At 31.2% G+C, this 17,273-nt stretch overlaps 1 long non-coding RNA gene and 1 pseudogene across 1 annotated transcript; both read left to right on the top strand.

Annotated features, from left to right (window-relative positions):
• The first annotated feature begins 10,154 nt into the window (after window positions 1-10,154).
• Window positions 10,155-11,467, top strand: LOC121125528 (torsin-1B-like; annotated as a pseudogene).
• A 77-nt stretch (window positions 11,468-11,544) lies between these two features.
• Window positions 11,545-13,172, top strand: LOC139906494 (uncharacterized). The gene is made up of 3 exons (XR_011782049.1): window positions 11,545-12,216; window positions 12,270-12,401; window positions 12,464-13,172. It is a non-coding gene; the product is annotated as an uncharacterized lncRNA (long non-coding RNA).
• Window positions 13,173-17,273: the final 4,101 nt, after the last annotated feature.

Genomic DNA, 17,273 nt, shown 5'->3' with positions numbered 1-17,273 from the left:
CTTTGGACTTTTTTCTTTGGGGCTACGTAAAAGCTAAAGTCTATATGGATAAACCAGCGACGATTGAAGCATTGGAAGCAAATATTGAGCGAGTTATTCGTGAGATTCCAGTCACAATGCTCGAACGCGTCATCAAAATTGGCGCGAAAGAATTGACCATTGAAAGGCCAGTTGCGGCCAACATATGAAGGCGATTACTTTCTAGAAATAACTGTAAAGGATTCTTTTTTTCGGTTCATAATATAATATTTTGTATGTTTTATTTCTAAAAACTAAAAACTGCTCGTTTTGAATCACCCTATATATTAATAATAATGAACTATCGGTATGTAAGCTTATATTTATATTTTTTATGTATATTATCTAATTTGCCAATTTATTAAATTATATAAGAGTGGTGAATAAAAGAATAGCAATAAGTAAAAATTACAGCATACATATTTTTTTACATACATGAATAATACATGTTAATTTGTAAATTAAGCAATCTGTCTAAGTTTTCACAGATTAGCAATTACGTTCTTCCATTTGAGCTTTTTATTAGGGTGATTTACACTAATTCTTATCCTCGTTTTCACAAAGGATATGATGACTTCTTTGGACCTGTTAGGATATAATTCAATTTGATGATTATGCAGCCTTTCAAATACGTTTGGATTTTCGTCATTTGCGTCTTCATGTTTACAAAAAAAAGTTTTGAAATATTTTTATATCCTCTTTTGAGTATCCTCGATTGAAATTTTTTAAGGGACCTATAATTTTTCTTACTTGGATTTTGGAGTGGCTCTTTTCTAGGGTAGTCCTTATTAAATTTTGTTTAAACTTTTTTGTGTTTAGTAACTTGGGCTTAGTAAGATAATGGGTTAATACTGAATAGTTAATGACAGAGTGAAACAGATATTCTGAATTCGAGTATCTCTTGAGATGGATGATCAACTTAGAAGTATCTTCCTTCAATTCCCTCTATCTTCCTTTGGGTCTAACTCTTGGGGAACAGAAAAGTCTACTTCTTCCGGTCTTAATGAATTAAAAATAATCTTAGACCTTCCATCGTAGCAATTGTCAAATCAAAAATACATCTAAATTTCAATTTTTTACATATTTTAGTTGTATGATTATAATTTCATGTTGTAGTCGTACTAATTACTAATTAACGTATCTTTATTTTATATTTCACATCCAGAGCATTTTATCTTTATCTGAGAGTCAAAGTGAATGGATCCCTAAATAGTTTCAACCCTTGAATATATTCATTGTTAAATATGGATGGATATGTTCCCAGTTCCCACCCAAGGAAGGAGTCGTCTTACTCTCTTATGAGGGTTAGCATGGTTTGGTTTTCTCTTTCAGATGAATTTTCATACCTGTAGATATTGGAAATCGGGGATTTCTTGCTGAGGATAAAGTATCCAGGATCTCTTCTTTTGTCTTAATTCTTAAAGAATATGGAAGTCTTTCATCTTTTATTAATGAAAATTGATCTAGGCAAATGATCATCTACATTTAAAAGTTGTGTTCAATTACTAAAATATGTTTGTGTTTTATTTTAAATATATTTAAATTTAGGATTATAGCTTATCACGATATGATTGATTAATTCCACCTAATACTGCAAAAATGTATTGCTTCAAGGATTTATATAATTTCTATAAAATATAAAATACAATGTTATGTTGACCCCGATTCAGACTTATCTAAAAGATAAAATTCTTAAATATCCTATTAATTAATCAATAATGATAAAAGTTACATTTATTAATTAGTGTTAAATAGATATGTTGAATTGGTCAATGTCAAATCATTTGCCCTCTTTTTTACACTCCAATTATAATAGAATTTAATAAGAGACTGGATGTGGCATATAACAAAGTCAAATATTTCATGTCATAATCAAAACATGAACATGCTAGATAAGCTATGATCATACAATTTAAATATATCAATAAATATATTAACGGATTGAAACTATAAAGGGATTCTTTCACTTTTAGATAAAAGGCTCTGGATGTGTTAATTAGGTACTTCTATAATATGAAATTATGACTAAACAACTAAAATATTTAACAATTTGAAATTTAGGCTTAAGATCATTTTTACTTCATTAAGACTGGAAGAAGTGGACTTCTATGTTCTCCAAAAGTTAGGACCAAGGAAAGATAGAGGGAATCTAAGGAAGTTACGTTTAACATAATCCATCCACCTGAAGATATGTTCGACTTCGGAATTGGTATAAATTTTGTGTTCCCCAGTATAATTAATTCATACTTACGAATGTCATTAATAACTTTTATACCTATTTATAAAAAATAGAAATAACATTTTTATACATTTAATGAGAGTATTTTTATGCTATCATTTCCTTACAAATAGGGGCGGCTTCTCAATAGCACTGTGGAACTGCAGCAACCCTATTAATTTTTCATTTGTACATTTTTTAAATATATATTGTTATACATGAATATAATCAAGTCGGTATGATTATCAATAGTCCTCAAACATACAATTATTGCACATCCTCTCATTTCTATAAACTCTAAATATTAGCTACAAATAAAGCTAACAATATTTTTAACTGCTTACTCAAAAGTTCCTATTTTACTTCTATTGGGGCATTTGATAGGCATAATGAATATATATAAAGAACTTTATACATGTTATCGACAATATGTATAATTCGGCATTATATAGAATACCTAGATAATATATAATTTGCCTTATGGTGTCAGGCAAATTATAAATGAATGAAGTTTTTTAATACTTTTCTTAGGTAATCTATGTAATACATAGGTATTATATATAATGCCCATTAACTGTTTAGGCAAGTATTAAATGTTGACAAGATGGGATTTGAGAAATTTATTATGAATTAGGCATTTGAAATAATAAACCTTTAACATTCTTTTTTACGCACCTATTATTTTGGTTTTTTGTATTAGACATACATTTAGTCAAATCATTGCCTGCTTCCTGTATATTGAGAAATAGCTGGTAATCGAAGAGAGATTTCAAAGGTAGGGGCATCTTCAATTCTCATCAAATTCTTTTTGCATACAGTGAGTTGTGATTAGGCATATATACTTTTTTTAAGATTTCTTCTGCAGTTCCAAGCATAAAAAAGCCATCTTCCCGTCCCGTTTATAACAACATCTAAGAGGTTACAGAATTCTACGTCGGCTATTAAAATCCGTACCGTTGTATTCAAAGGTGCATGATGCATTTTTTTGTCAGACTCATTTTTCATTTTTTGTGCCTGGATCTCGAGGTTCTTTTTTGATACCATTTCATTATTGATGGTCTTCTGAATATTGAAGCAAACATTGCTTATAATGTTAACCCCACCAAACTTTGACTTCTTCACAAGCATTGCTTCGGGGATATTGTTCGGTCATAGTGTGACCGTTTTGGGCGCACTTTTGACATGTGCTGGCATCCTTGGTTTACGCAGCAAATCTCAGGAGAAATTAGATGTTGTTTTTATCCTAGAAGTTGAAGGGTTTTCGATACTAAGAGAATCAAAACTGATCTGGTTTCCTCCGTCATAGGTTGGATTTTCATCTATGAATTCAATTGGGGACTGTAGCTCTTGCATTGACTTATCTGCTAGTTATTTTTTCTCTCCTGTAATTTGAATGCTTGTTATTATATTTTCGAGTTCTTCCTCAGTCTCTACATCTTGGAAAATGGGATCTGGTAGAAATGACGTTGAAAGGCCAACTCTTACCTAGCAGTCAAATAGATCATAGTATGGTGACCTCTTAATCCCAAAATGAAAGACTCTTTTCTTCATAAGCTGAACGAATCTTAAAACCTCTCTCCAACAGTTACTTTTTTTATCTTACATCTAAATGTATAACATATTTTCAATGCCCTGATTAGCTCGTTCTACGCTCCCCTTACTTTGTGAGTGGCGTGGCTCACCGTAGACGATTTTTAAATGCCGGCCAGTACTCCTTTAGACTATTTACCACACTTTAATCCCCCCTTTGTTCAATTCAGTTCCTTTAGTTCATGCCATCTCGATGAGTATGTAATCGAAATGTGTTGTTGATTGCACAAAGCACCGTGCTTGACTTTGTATTGTTATTTACAGTATGTAACTTATATTTACTATATACTTTGTCGACATTTTGACCACGGCATTATAATGTATAATACTGGATTTTCATACTTTGCCGATAAGATATATATTCTTTGGATAGGCGATAGCCAAGCCGTATGTATAGGAGAAGGGAGATCACTGTAACTCGCACAGAGTAACTGTAACTGCGAAAAGACATATTTTACTAAAAGTAAGAGATATCTTTGGTATTCCAATTTTACTTGTATGGTGCCGGTGGTCTGATATCCAAGCCGTGAGGATAGAAGAAGGGAGAGCTCATTGACTCGCAAAGTGTAGCTATTGTACAAAATACTAATTTACTGAGAGAAAAAAACTTGTGCGCGGAAGTCTAGAAGGGTTTTAGGGATTCCAAAAAAATGTTGGATTTTCATTACTTAAATAAGATAAATCAAATTGACGTAATTTATATTTAATGTAGATAAATTCTCAATCTTTCACCGAGTTTTTTTCGTTTTTTTTCAATCTGTTACTTCAGTTAATCGCACCATTCGCTGGAAAATAAGTCATCTCAAGATAGCCTTCAAAATCACAAATAAAGTGTAACGGATAGAATAAAGAATACAATGGACGATTATACTTTTATTTATCTAGTATTTTTAAAGTTTTCAAATAATCTGTTGATAAAAAGTACATAAATTTGAACCCGACATTAGTACCTTCAATGTTTATTAAGTTTGCCTTAATTTTTAACCTCTCTTTTTTTTCAATAATTATCATTTATTGTCTGGAGAGCGTGGGATGATATTCATACACTCGAATTTGATATTATAAAAGTATCATCTTTTACACAATACTACATTTTGTAATTCCAGAAAGTTTTATTCAATTATCTTGTTGTGAAAGTTGTGTTATTCTGTTGGAGTATCATATTTTATTAGATCATCAGATTAGATCATTTAAGTTTATTTTAATATATTATAAACTTGAAAACAAACTAAAAGGTTACTGTTCAAATTTATATAACAAACTTATCAAAATAAAAATGTCAAAATAACAAACACTAAACAAAATCTATTTGTGGAAAAATACATTAAAATATATAGGAAATTAAAATTACAAAATAAAAAATCCACTGAAAATTATCATATTGAACCCCCTCCCCTATCAATTTCAAGATTTCTCTCCAACCATAGGCTTCAAAAAGACCCTAAAAGTACTCAATTATCCAAAATTTTCTTGGTAAAGCTTAGAGCGTCCCCAACCCCCTCCCAGCAGTTAGGCTCACTTTGCTCGTCAACCCCCACCCATTTGTTATGTAACATCACTCCCATGAATGATAGTTACCAGAAATGTTGTGTTATTCTGTTTGAGTATCATATTTTATTAGAGCACATATGATGTAAAAAATATTGTCTTTTTCTTGATAATACAATATAATGCGAACATATTATATTGTTACTTAGTTATATAATTTATTTTATTATATAACAGAATAATTAGATAGAGGAAAAACACCCTCATTGACGCCACGAGTGATCGATTTTACCGACAAGTGGGACTGGACTGGATGGCACCGGACCGCAGCCCTAAAGAAGGACCGGTGCATCACTAGACTAACCAACCACCACTACTTACAAATATAGATACATCCAAGGTTAGTAGAAATACAAGGTTAGACCATCATGTAATCGGGCTTGCTAGAACATTTGATGTATCGTACTTACAGCTCGGTAAGACAGACAGATTTTGAAGAGAAAAAAACTTACAATCACTCATAGTCTATGACGTCACTATTGCGTCTTACGTCTTCGGTATATATATATAAAAGAGAATGTGTGGGTGTCCTTTATGCATGCCACGCCGTTGGACTTAGGAGGCTGAAATTTTGCAATGGTCCCTCTTTTGAACCTAGTCAGGTTAAAACGGTGGTTTCGATTGGGGGGGGGGCCATATAAGTGGCCTTATGTTATACCCAAAACACAAAAACCGGTTTTTTTGCAGCACAAGGAGACTATATAGGGGCTTGAGTTATAAATCAAAAAGTGATTGGCGTTTCAAAAAAAACTTTACAAATAACTACTTTTTCTAAATTTATTCAAAACCAAAAAAGTTATGGGCTAAAAAAGAAATCAGTGAAAATGGCAATTTCGTTTTTTTCAGGTGTAAAAAATGAATCCAATATTCGATTACTAAATGTAATAAAGTTTGTAGAAATTCGTTTGTAAATATATTTGACGCATAAAAATTGATGTTTAACTGAAATATCTGTCATTTTCTGAATAATTTTTCAATTTTTTCCTCTCTCTTTTCTCATTTTTTCATCAAACGTCAATTTAGAATTTTTTTAAGAGGAATGCCACAAAATGATACATTTTATACATAATTTTTTTTAAATTATTATCAAGCTTGTGAGCAATCAGGGAAAAAATTCCAATCCGATCAGAAATTAACTGCGATATAGCGATATAACGATCAGGGTCAAAAAATGCATATTCATAAATATCGGCCGAAATCAGTTCCTACGACATATATGTATAAGGATCGAGACTAAGTCAAGACCGAGATTATAATGTTCGAGACCAAGATCAGACTTAGACTCAAGACCAAGACTTTGATGTGTCGAGTCCGAGACGACACCAAAACCATAAAAAACAGTCTCAATACAAAGACCGGTCTCGGGAACCACGGCACTATTAAATGATATGTAATTTTGTACATATTGATCGGATCACAATTTTTTTTTGCTATTTCTGTTGTGATATAAAGATCAGAACCGATTGCGATACTGCGATCAGCGATATGATATCCCCATATTGCAATGGATCAACGATCCGAAAAAAGTCAGATCAACAAGCCTGATTATGACCATATAGTATTATAAATTTCCGGAACATTTTATAAAATAATTCTTTCAATTTTTTGCAAAAATGAATTATTTATTAAGGTTTATTTTTTCGACAACATTATTCTACATAACTTGTTTGTTTTTGCATGTACGAAAAAAAATATTGGTAGGTTTGTGTTTCTTTTACAATTCCAATGATTTGCATTTTCTTTACGAATTTCGATGAAACTTTGTGGATTACCTAATTTAACTGGATTGATATAGTGTGATTAGTATATCTAGTATAAAATATAGTAAATTTCCCGCTTCATCGTTTTAAAGAGAATCCAAAAGAGTTAGAATTACCAGGATCTTTTTCGACGACAGTTAAACATTCTTATTATAATATTTAGTATATAGAAGTATTTTCAGAATATTTTTTTTTTTTTTCAATTAATTTGACCATTTTCAAACACCAAGTAAAACTTTGCTAGTTAAAGTATAATACATTAAAATAGAATTTGGAATTTTTATAAACAAATAACATCATATATTTTCTATACATACATATCAGTGACGTAAATTTAAGAATTTATAGAATAATAAAGATTCCTCAATTTCATATTCATCACGATATTCACGGAGTTTATTATCACAACGAAGATTAATATTCAGAATAATTAATTTTTCTGCTTATAATTCCAATAGTCTGTTTCTTTTGCCATTCAATAGCTGGCCCCCATTCGAGAATAACCTCTCGGAACTCACACTTGTACTTTGCACACAAAATACTTATGGTCCTATGGGCCAATTTTATCTGTAAGGGATTTTTTTTTGTTCATATGTCAATACAAAAAAGAATCTGTTGACTCTCCCAATGGTTTTTCTATACAAAAGAGGTTCAGTTCATTTTCGGCATTTGCCAACCTTCTATCCGAATAGGACGCTTGAATGCTAGTTTTCTTCAAAAAAATCATCCCACATGCTATCAAAAATTTTATACTTTTGGTCTCATTTATCGCTTCAAAATCTGTATTAGATTCGAATTTCATTAAGGAAATTAGCTGTAGGGATATCAGTTACTGTTTTAACTGATAAATGCCTGCTTCAGCTTTATTTACATCCCTAAAGCCTTTTTTTATAAAACCTTGAATCTAAAATGAACGCTTAGACTAATACACTAACCTTTTCAATGTTGTTAAAGCGAGAATGTAGTTCATTTTTAGAGTTCTAGTTAATATCAGTCCAATACGGTTCTCATAGAATGAATTGTTTTCTAAGAAATTGTCGTATGCCTTCAACATTTTTATTGGATCAATTTTAGGTGAAGTAACTTTTTTTTCTTCACATAATTCTACAGTCAAGTAATAAACAGTTGAAAGAGATCTTACACAGTTATGTAAGTAGTCCAACCACTCTTTGGAAGAAACAGGAACTAAATTTATATTGACTCTAAGTGACTAAAGAACAAAATGATAGCGACTTTATGTTCCAAAATTATTATGATTAGGTTAAGTGAATTTCAGCGAGTTGGTACATCTTGTTTTAAAACTCATAATGGTGGATGTTGGGCAACATTAATTTGAACTCTCTAAAAGTCAAACTTTGTAAAAAAATTGACTTTTAGTTATTCTAACAATGTTCGATAACTTAGTCTTTAGATTTTTTAACTCAACAACATTCTGGATGGCAATACTTACAACAAGATTAAGCGCATGTGCATAACATCCAATATGTTATAATTACATTCTGATGAATTAATTGCATTTTCATATTTGCAGGATTATCTGTGCTGACACTAAGAAGTTTTTCTCATATACCAATCTCAAGAATGGTCGTTTCAATAATAAATTTGATGTTGATAGAAGTATAACTCTCCATAAAAGAAGAACAGCAAATACAATTTTGTTTTAGGGTTGGAAGATTTTCTTGACCCTTAGCCAGTATATTATGTGCAGTCAAATTTGCTTGTGCGTGGGTAGGATGTTAGACAACCAGATTCGGTCATTAAAGTTTTTGATTTAACTGCACCACAATCCTCTTCATACAGCTTAGATATAAGTTCATGATTGTCTTTCTTGAAGGAATTTAATACAATGGACTCAAGGAATAAACAAAATCCCAAAAACTTTTACAATCGACGATATAAGCAGGTCTTTTGCAATCATTGTCGCTAATTTTACGTCGAGTTCTCCTTTCCTCTTTTTAAGATGCTTGATAATAAGGGCGTTGAAGAAACGTCTTCAATGAAGGCTGGCTTGAATGGCTCTTGAAATTTTATCCGAATGACAAGACTGATATGTTTCATCAAGGTTGATATTGAATCTCCGTTATTATTGCAAGATTTTGAACAATATAGATAAATCATCTTATTACCAGATACTGTTTTTTATAAAAAAATATATACTAAGGATCGACTATTTTTCTTAGATGTATCCATAAGATCCGTCTTCATGATTGAATCGGAGGCCAAACATGGATAACTTGATGATGACAAATCATTCTGCAGCTTTCAATAGAAGACTCTTGAATAATATATACTTCGTCATTCATAATCGTAGGATCAGAAGGATACGACATGATTCCACCCGTACTTCCGTCCCAAAATAATAAAACAAACTAATGTGCGAGGAAACGGATTCTTATTACTTATTATAAATTGATTTGCTCGTATAATGAATGAATAAGTAAATGTGATATATATACAGTATTTGTTCTAGAACATATCCTGTACTTTTTATTCAGATATTTATTCTTTGTTAAAATGACGGTCGATCTAGAAAAAAAAAAAGAAATTTTGTCTCTCAATATATGAGAGCGGAAAAAAATCTGTTCAAAAAGTGACACTAAAATATCGGCCCAAATCGTTCTAGAAAAAATTACTACATACCGAACCGAAAAAAAAATCAGTGCTGGACCGAGTCTCAACACTAGTGCATACGGTGTAGGATTTGTGTTTTCTTTCTTTCCAACTCTCTCAGGGCTGCTCACAGCTAATCTAATAAAACGTCATCACAGCACAGCTGCTCTACTCTCAAACATTCTTCTAATTGTCAGGGTTACCACTTTAATTGTCGGTTTCTTTTTTTAACATATAGGCGGGACATATAATATTCATCACTGGTAATAATCATTTAATAATGGTAAAGCTACGTTCTTCTATCCCTTTTATAGCAAGTGCACTTCAGCCTACGCTAACAGTTATTACTTATATTAATATGCCTAGATATAGTGTACGCTAGGTTTGAGTTTGTGGAATGAAGAGAAAAAATGAGGAACTGTACTGCCCTCCTTTTAGGTGCACTTGCATTATTAAAAAGAAATAGCCTAGGAACGTATGCATTTCAAAAAACCTGTCTATCCATTTTTCTGTATCCATGACTATTTCCACATAGTACTAATTCTTCACTCAACAGTTTGCAATGAATAATCACTTCACTCGCATTCGGCATCTCTCATAACTCTACTACTACAACTAGAACTGAGTGAAGTAAATAAGTGAATTCATAGACGGACATCAAAATGAATTTCCTCATCCTTTGGACTTGGTTGTCGTCGTTTTATCAGATTTGTAGTGCTTGGAGGTTTAGTCTCGATCAATCAATACTGTCACACTTAGAATTCTGGTAGGGTTCGTAAAACTGTTCATAATTTGACAAATACTCGTAAAGAATTTGGATTTGGGCAGCATGTCGTCATCGATATAGTTCCAAAGATTCTAAAAAGTCATGTTCTTAAGGAAACCCCTAAGAAAGTCCTTGTTCTCTGTTTTCATGGTTTTCCAGGGACGGGGAAGAATTATGTTACTAAATGTATTGCTAATGCCATATATCCCGACACCGGATTGAAAAATCCCCACTTTCCTCTCAGTATTTCTCCTATTCATTTTCCGATTCCTAGTTAAAGCTACGAGTATAAATCCAAAGTGCAACAGTGGATTAAAAGAAACATAATCGATTGCTCGAGATCTGTGTTTGTATTCGATCATATTGACTTTATCCCTCCAAACATAGTTGATGGTATTCAGCCATTCTTGGGATTTCATGAGGATATTGATGGTATTGACTTCTGAAAGGCTGTATTCATATTCCTAAGTAACACAGGTGGCAAAAAAAATAATTAAAAAGGGAATAAGCTTATTTTCGAAGGAACAAAGCTAGAGGACATATCTTATGAAGCCCTTGAGAACTTGCCATCCCAGCGTGTCTTCAACGAAGATGGTGGATTCAAGGAAAATGATATTATGGAAGAACTCTTTGTCGATTATATATTCCGTTTCTACAATTGGAAAGGAAGAACGTACGCATGTGCATCAAAAAATAACTCAATGATCGAAATGAACATTTACCTGATAGTAAAATAACACAATTCTTAAATTCGTTAAGCAGGATAAAAATCTTTTTTTAGTAGTGGCTGTAAAACGTTTAGTCAACTCATATCATCGACATACGCGTGATGGAGGAACTCTGATTAAATCTTCCTTCTGATATTTTAGGATATCAATCACTCTTTGTTATTATCCTCAGAAATATAAATAATTAAATACACTTGTATCAATAAACTGAAAATGTGTGTGACATAGTGATAAGTATAGTTGATAATATTGTAGAGAAAAACGCGTGCGAGGAGGAGGGGGGGAAAAAGACATATGTATTATCACTAAGGGTATTATCACTAATAATTTTGGTAAGAATAGAAAAGCGTGCGAGGAGAAAAGAAGAATTACTTATGGTATCATTGATTAAATAATATACATCTTCTTCTATCAATCATGAACGTTATCATTCCCGCCTGTATTATTCAATATTAATATAATATGAGATGGTGATAGAGAACTGAATAAAATCCCCAAAATGACGTCGCCTTCTGTCTGGATTTATGAAAATGGAGGCCCAGGAATTTGGAAAATACTTACCGGATGAGAAACAGATGGTTTGTCGGATTTGTCGATATAAATGTGCCTTTAGTTACACGCCACTCATTATCCTCATCTCATAACAAGAGTATGGATATTAATCTATAAAATCAATTTAACGATGAATACATCAAGTCAGACTTTAACTTTGATCTCACAACGATGCTTATTGCATGTAATATAACCTTATCCATTGCTAATCATCTACGTTCAAAAAATTTATGGAGAAATACAAGGGTAAACATATCCCTTCCCGAGGAACCATCATTAAATTAATGGAGGATGTTGGTACTGATGTCATATATAGAAATACATATAAAAATGTTTTGAGTCATCCACACCAAATGATGATCAAGTTATCAGTAAAAAGTATTTACGAATATCGAAATGGAACTCTGAATTTTGTACTATCTCACAGTAAGTATTCAATTTTTTTTTAAATCTAACCATAAAATATGATTCTATTTTAGCTAAACATATCAAGTATAATGATACACAACTCAGTAAAGGGCAAAAACAACTGCTTAAATGGTCACAACAACATGCTTTGGATGGTTTGCAACTAGTTTGTCTGAGACTACTTACTTCGCTTTAAGACTTGGGTATGATAATTAGGTTTTCCAATATTACATAGTCAATAAATATTACTTTTTTATCACTTAAGGCTTAGCTATGGTTGATGGGCTCCAAGAAATTTTGTTCAGAAAACTCATAAAAGGCAAAAACAACTGTTTAAATGGTCACAACAACGAGGGTAGTTACATTGGGTGTTGCATTATAATTAACAATTGTGTATATCCATCATGATAATAGTATGTTGTTATATAAGCATACCTAAATAACGGGGAAAATCTTTTTGATGCTCTTAATAGGGAGTAATATCGTCGGACATTACTACATAATTAGCTTTTGCTCTAAATCTTTACGATGAATTTATTTATAACATTTTTTTATTAGTATATTTATTGTCTAATTTTATTATTTTGACATTTACTTTATTATTAATAATTAGTTAGATCTCATCGGTAGAGATATATCTATCCTGTGCACAATTGTATATAGCAACTTCCACATGAAGAAGAGGGCTGATTATCTTTTTGATTAAACTCCACGTCTCGCTTGTGTATTGCAACCTAAAATTATGACATATTTAACTGAATTCCGATGTTAAAACAAGAAAAAATTATCTGGATCAATCTATTATTTCAATATTCTGTATTTATCATTATTAATAGTTATATGATTTTAATTGTCTAATTTTGTATATTTAATTTAAATGTTTAATGGTTTATTTTTTAAATAGTATGTAGATTATATTTAATTAAAGCCTTCTTTTTTAAACTTTGAGCTTCAAATATATTTCAAATACTCAACTTTGTCGTTTCATTAGCTATTATTCTGAGAATAAGGTTCATAATGAATTACAATTTCATGGAGTGTGACGTTTTCAAATCTACTGTAACGGATAAAAAACTTCGAAGTCAATTATACGTAGTATATCTTCATTAAACATTTTGCTAATAAATACATTCGTTATACCCTCAAAAATCATAATAAAGCAGGCAGATGATAATCACATCAGTATTTTAAACAATGATACCATATGTCTTTTTTCCCCCCTCCTCATTGCACGCGTTTTTCTCTACAATATTATCAACTATAGTGATAAGGAGTCGCATACCATACCAAAAAAGGTCAATAACTATGTTATTAATATGTTTAGTAAGGTTCTAGGAAGATTGCTTGCAGGAATATTACCATCGGAAAATTCCCCGCAATTATACAATATATATATTACTCATATGTGCCATCTACTAATGGGATTGACTCATCCAAGGATCCATCGATAGTATTCCCTTTTGCAAACAAAAACAACAACCGTTGATAGAGGTCGTCACAGCTTAAAATTCGGGCTGATGAATATAAATTAATATTTTATTTATCATTTTTCACCACATCCGTCCGTCCATTCTCTTGAACAAAAAGAATGATAGCACCAACCTTTTTTTTCCTTTTTAATCTCAAAACTGTTATTTTTCTTAAACAAACTTTGTCTGTCTATTTCTTGACCCTTAATAGCCCTGAGTAATGTCAGATACTCCCAATAATGATAATGACGGCAGCTTTAGAAAATAAACAAAATCTTTTTTAAATTTGCTACAAAATATCTACAAAAAGTCTTGCACTTGTCTAAGGTCATATATTTTTTTTTTTCAACCCTAATTGTGTTCCTTGAAACAAAGTTTAGTTTCTGATGTATTATACACCAACTCGAGGAACGATTTGTACTCCAAAGAATACGGTCAAATATCAAATACAATGTTTGGGTGTTTGCAAGCGGTTTGGACAAGATTCAACCTCACTTCTAAATTCTGCAATGAGGTTAAAGTCAAGTTTTGTAACAAGGCAGCACTGATCACACCGACTCAAACTCGCTGGAACAGCCTATACGACTCCATGCAAATAATTATTCAGCTAAAGAAGCAAGGCCAATCTGCCCTAGCAAGCCTATTCTCTGATGTGTCAATCAAGATATTACGACCACAGGAGTGGTTGTTCCTGGAAGAATTGGTGTCTATCTCCATCCCCTGGATCAGGTCTTAGACATTCTCCAAGGCAAAAAATCCAACTTTATCTTGGGCCATCTTCTTCATCATTCCTCCTCTATCACTTAACAAGAAGGATTCTTCTGTATTTAATCAGATACGGAAGATAAGCAGACAATGAAGTAAATCGATTTTTAGCTGATAGGTCCAGGAACTTGAAGTCCGTCTTGCCCTACACAAGGTTCAGGAAGGTTTTTATTAAATATAACACCATCAGCTTATCGTCTTAACACCGACGGAATATTCAATATACCTTGCTTAGTACTATTACTATGAATTAAAACAAATATATAGTGTTATAAACCTCAAATATGATACCAACATATATGCATCAAAAACATTGTCTAGATGAAATGTCCATTTTTTATTTTTGTAAACAAATTGTCATATCGAAATTCGTGAAGAAAATCAATAAAAACTTTTTTGCGAAAAAAAAAAAGAAGAGGAGCAAATAGCATTTATTAACATTATAAAGGTGAGCACAAACCTAGCAATATTTTTTTCGTACTTGCAGAAATATAAAAAATAGAGAATAATGTCGTCGAAAAGATAACCCTCGAAAATGGATTCATTTTTGCAAATATTGCAAAAATTATGAAATAAAATATTCTGAAAATTGGAAATACTTTCAGTTGTTTTATTAGAGTTTAAAATGGTATGTCCAAAATGCATTTTTTTGTGACATTACTTCTTAAAAATCGAAAATTGACGTTTGATGAATGAATGAAAAACATTGAAAAGTTATTCAAGAAATGAAAAAAAATAAAAAATTATATAGGAAAAAAAAATTGAAATATTATTCAGGAAATGAAAAATATTTTAGTTTAACATTAATTTTTATGTGTCAAATTTATATGCAAACGAATTTCCAGACATATTTCTACAAATTTTATTTTATCTACGGAACCAATATTCCATTGAAAATTCATTATTTTGCATCTAAAAAAAAAATAACTTTTTTTATCTTGAATAAATCTGGAAAACGGTTTTATTGGTTTAGTTGTTCTTGAAACACCAGCCACTATTTTTTTTATAATTCAAACCCTTATCTAGTCTCTTTGAGCTCCAAAAAAACAACTGTGTGTTTTAAATCTGGAAAAAATTTTATGTATTCATGGTATTGTCTTGTATATGTATATATAAATGTTTTTAAAGTACTGTCTTTACCTTTTGTAAATCTTTTTGTATTAATAAGAATATAATTGTTCCTATTAAACAAGCCTTTTGTTATTCCTCCACGTCTTTCCTCTCCTCAATTCTCTCGGTCCTCTTGGATTCCTTTGTATAAATAGTTTGTGTCTCCTCAGCCTCGTCAAGACACAACACTTGTCTTAGCCTGACCAGGTTCAAAAGAGGCACTCACGAAAAATTTCAAAAATTATGCAGAAAATGACAGGTATTTTAGATAAACATATATTTTTATGTGTCAAATATTTACGCAAACAAATCTCCAGACAAATTTCTACCAATCCAATATTTAATTGGAAATCCATTTTTTTGTACTTGAAAAAAACGAAACCGAAATTTCCACGGATTTCCTTTTATGCACCTTAACTTTTTTGATTCGCAATAAATTTGGAAAACGTTTTTATTCGCTTAGTTTTTTATTAAGACGCCAGTAACTTTTTGATTTATAACTCATGCCCTATTTAGTCTTTTGAGTTCCAAAAAGTAGAGTTTGTGTTTAGGATTTAGAATAAGCTACCCTTGTCTTAGCTTGACCAGATTCAAAAGATTCACCCATGCAAAGTTTCAACTCCCTAAGTATAACGGTGTGGACACCCATAAAGGACACTTACACAAGCTCTAGATAGATTTTATGAGGTGAAATAATTCAACTACTCTCACTCGTTCAATACAATATAATTTCAATAATCCATCATCTCCAATGGGCGGTTTATATAGTAAGAGGGCGGAAGGAGTTGAGGTGTCTTAGTCTGACGAACCCTGTATTAAAAGATGTTGAAATTTTTTAGATTTACTATAATTGTGTCTTATTTTTCTGAAATTGGTTAAATCGAAACTAAAAGTAGTTTAAAAAGTGAGCAGTTAAACGAATTCAATGTGAATAATTTAGTGAACTAAACGAATTCAAAAAAGTGAACTGAAAGATTAAAAAAGATGAAGGACAACAATCCTTTCAATTAGTAAATACATAACTTCCTATTAAATCATTAATTTATAAAGTGAACTGAAAGATTAAAAAAGGTGAACGACAACAATCCTGTCCATTAGTAAATAATTTCCTATTAAATCCTTAATTTATTATAGTACATTATCATCTCTTGTTATTTTTATTGATAAGTGATATTATATACATTATACATACGGAATTATATTATTTTTTTTTTCTATTTTGAAGTCATATACTCCTTGATATATGGTTAATAATATTATAATTATAATGCAAAATATATTTGTTCTCTGATTCGCTAGGATCTTTGAATTCAGACAATCATTAACATACCTTAATTTGCTTCTTTTAATATGACCTTATATTTGCTGATGTGTCAATCAAGCTATTACGACCACAGGAGTGGTTGTTCCTGTAAGAATGGGTGTCTATCTCCATCCCTTAGATCAGGTCTTAGACATTCTCTAAGGCAAAAAATCCAACTTTATCTTGGGCCATCCACCTTCTTATGAATTTGTGGCTTTACCAATAATCTTATATATTTCTATTTCAACCAGATATTTTAAGATGTTGATAGTATTTTTTTTTGGATGATCTAATTCTACATGGAAGAAAAATGAGCTTTATGATTTAGATATGATAACTTGCCTATTTCATGTATTGACTCTTTAAAACTACGCATGATTAACATACAATCAAACTTTACATATTTAAAGTATTTTTTTTTTTTTCAT

This window comes from Lepeophtheirus salmonis, chromosome 10 (assembly GCF_016086655.4).
Source record: "Lepeophtheirus salmonis chromosome 10, UVic_Lsal_1.4, whole genome shotgun sequence".
Lineage (NCBI taxonomy): Eukaryota > Metazoa > Arthropoda > Copepoda > Siphonostomatoida > Caligidae > Lepeophtheirus > Lepeophtheirus salmonis.
The sequence above is the reverse complement of the archived record's forward strand: the minus strand, read 5'-3'. Positions and strand labels throughout refer to the sequence as shown.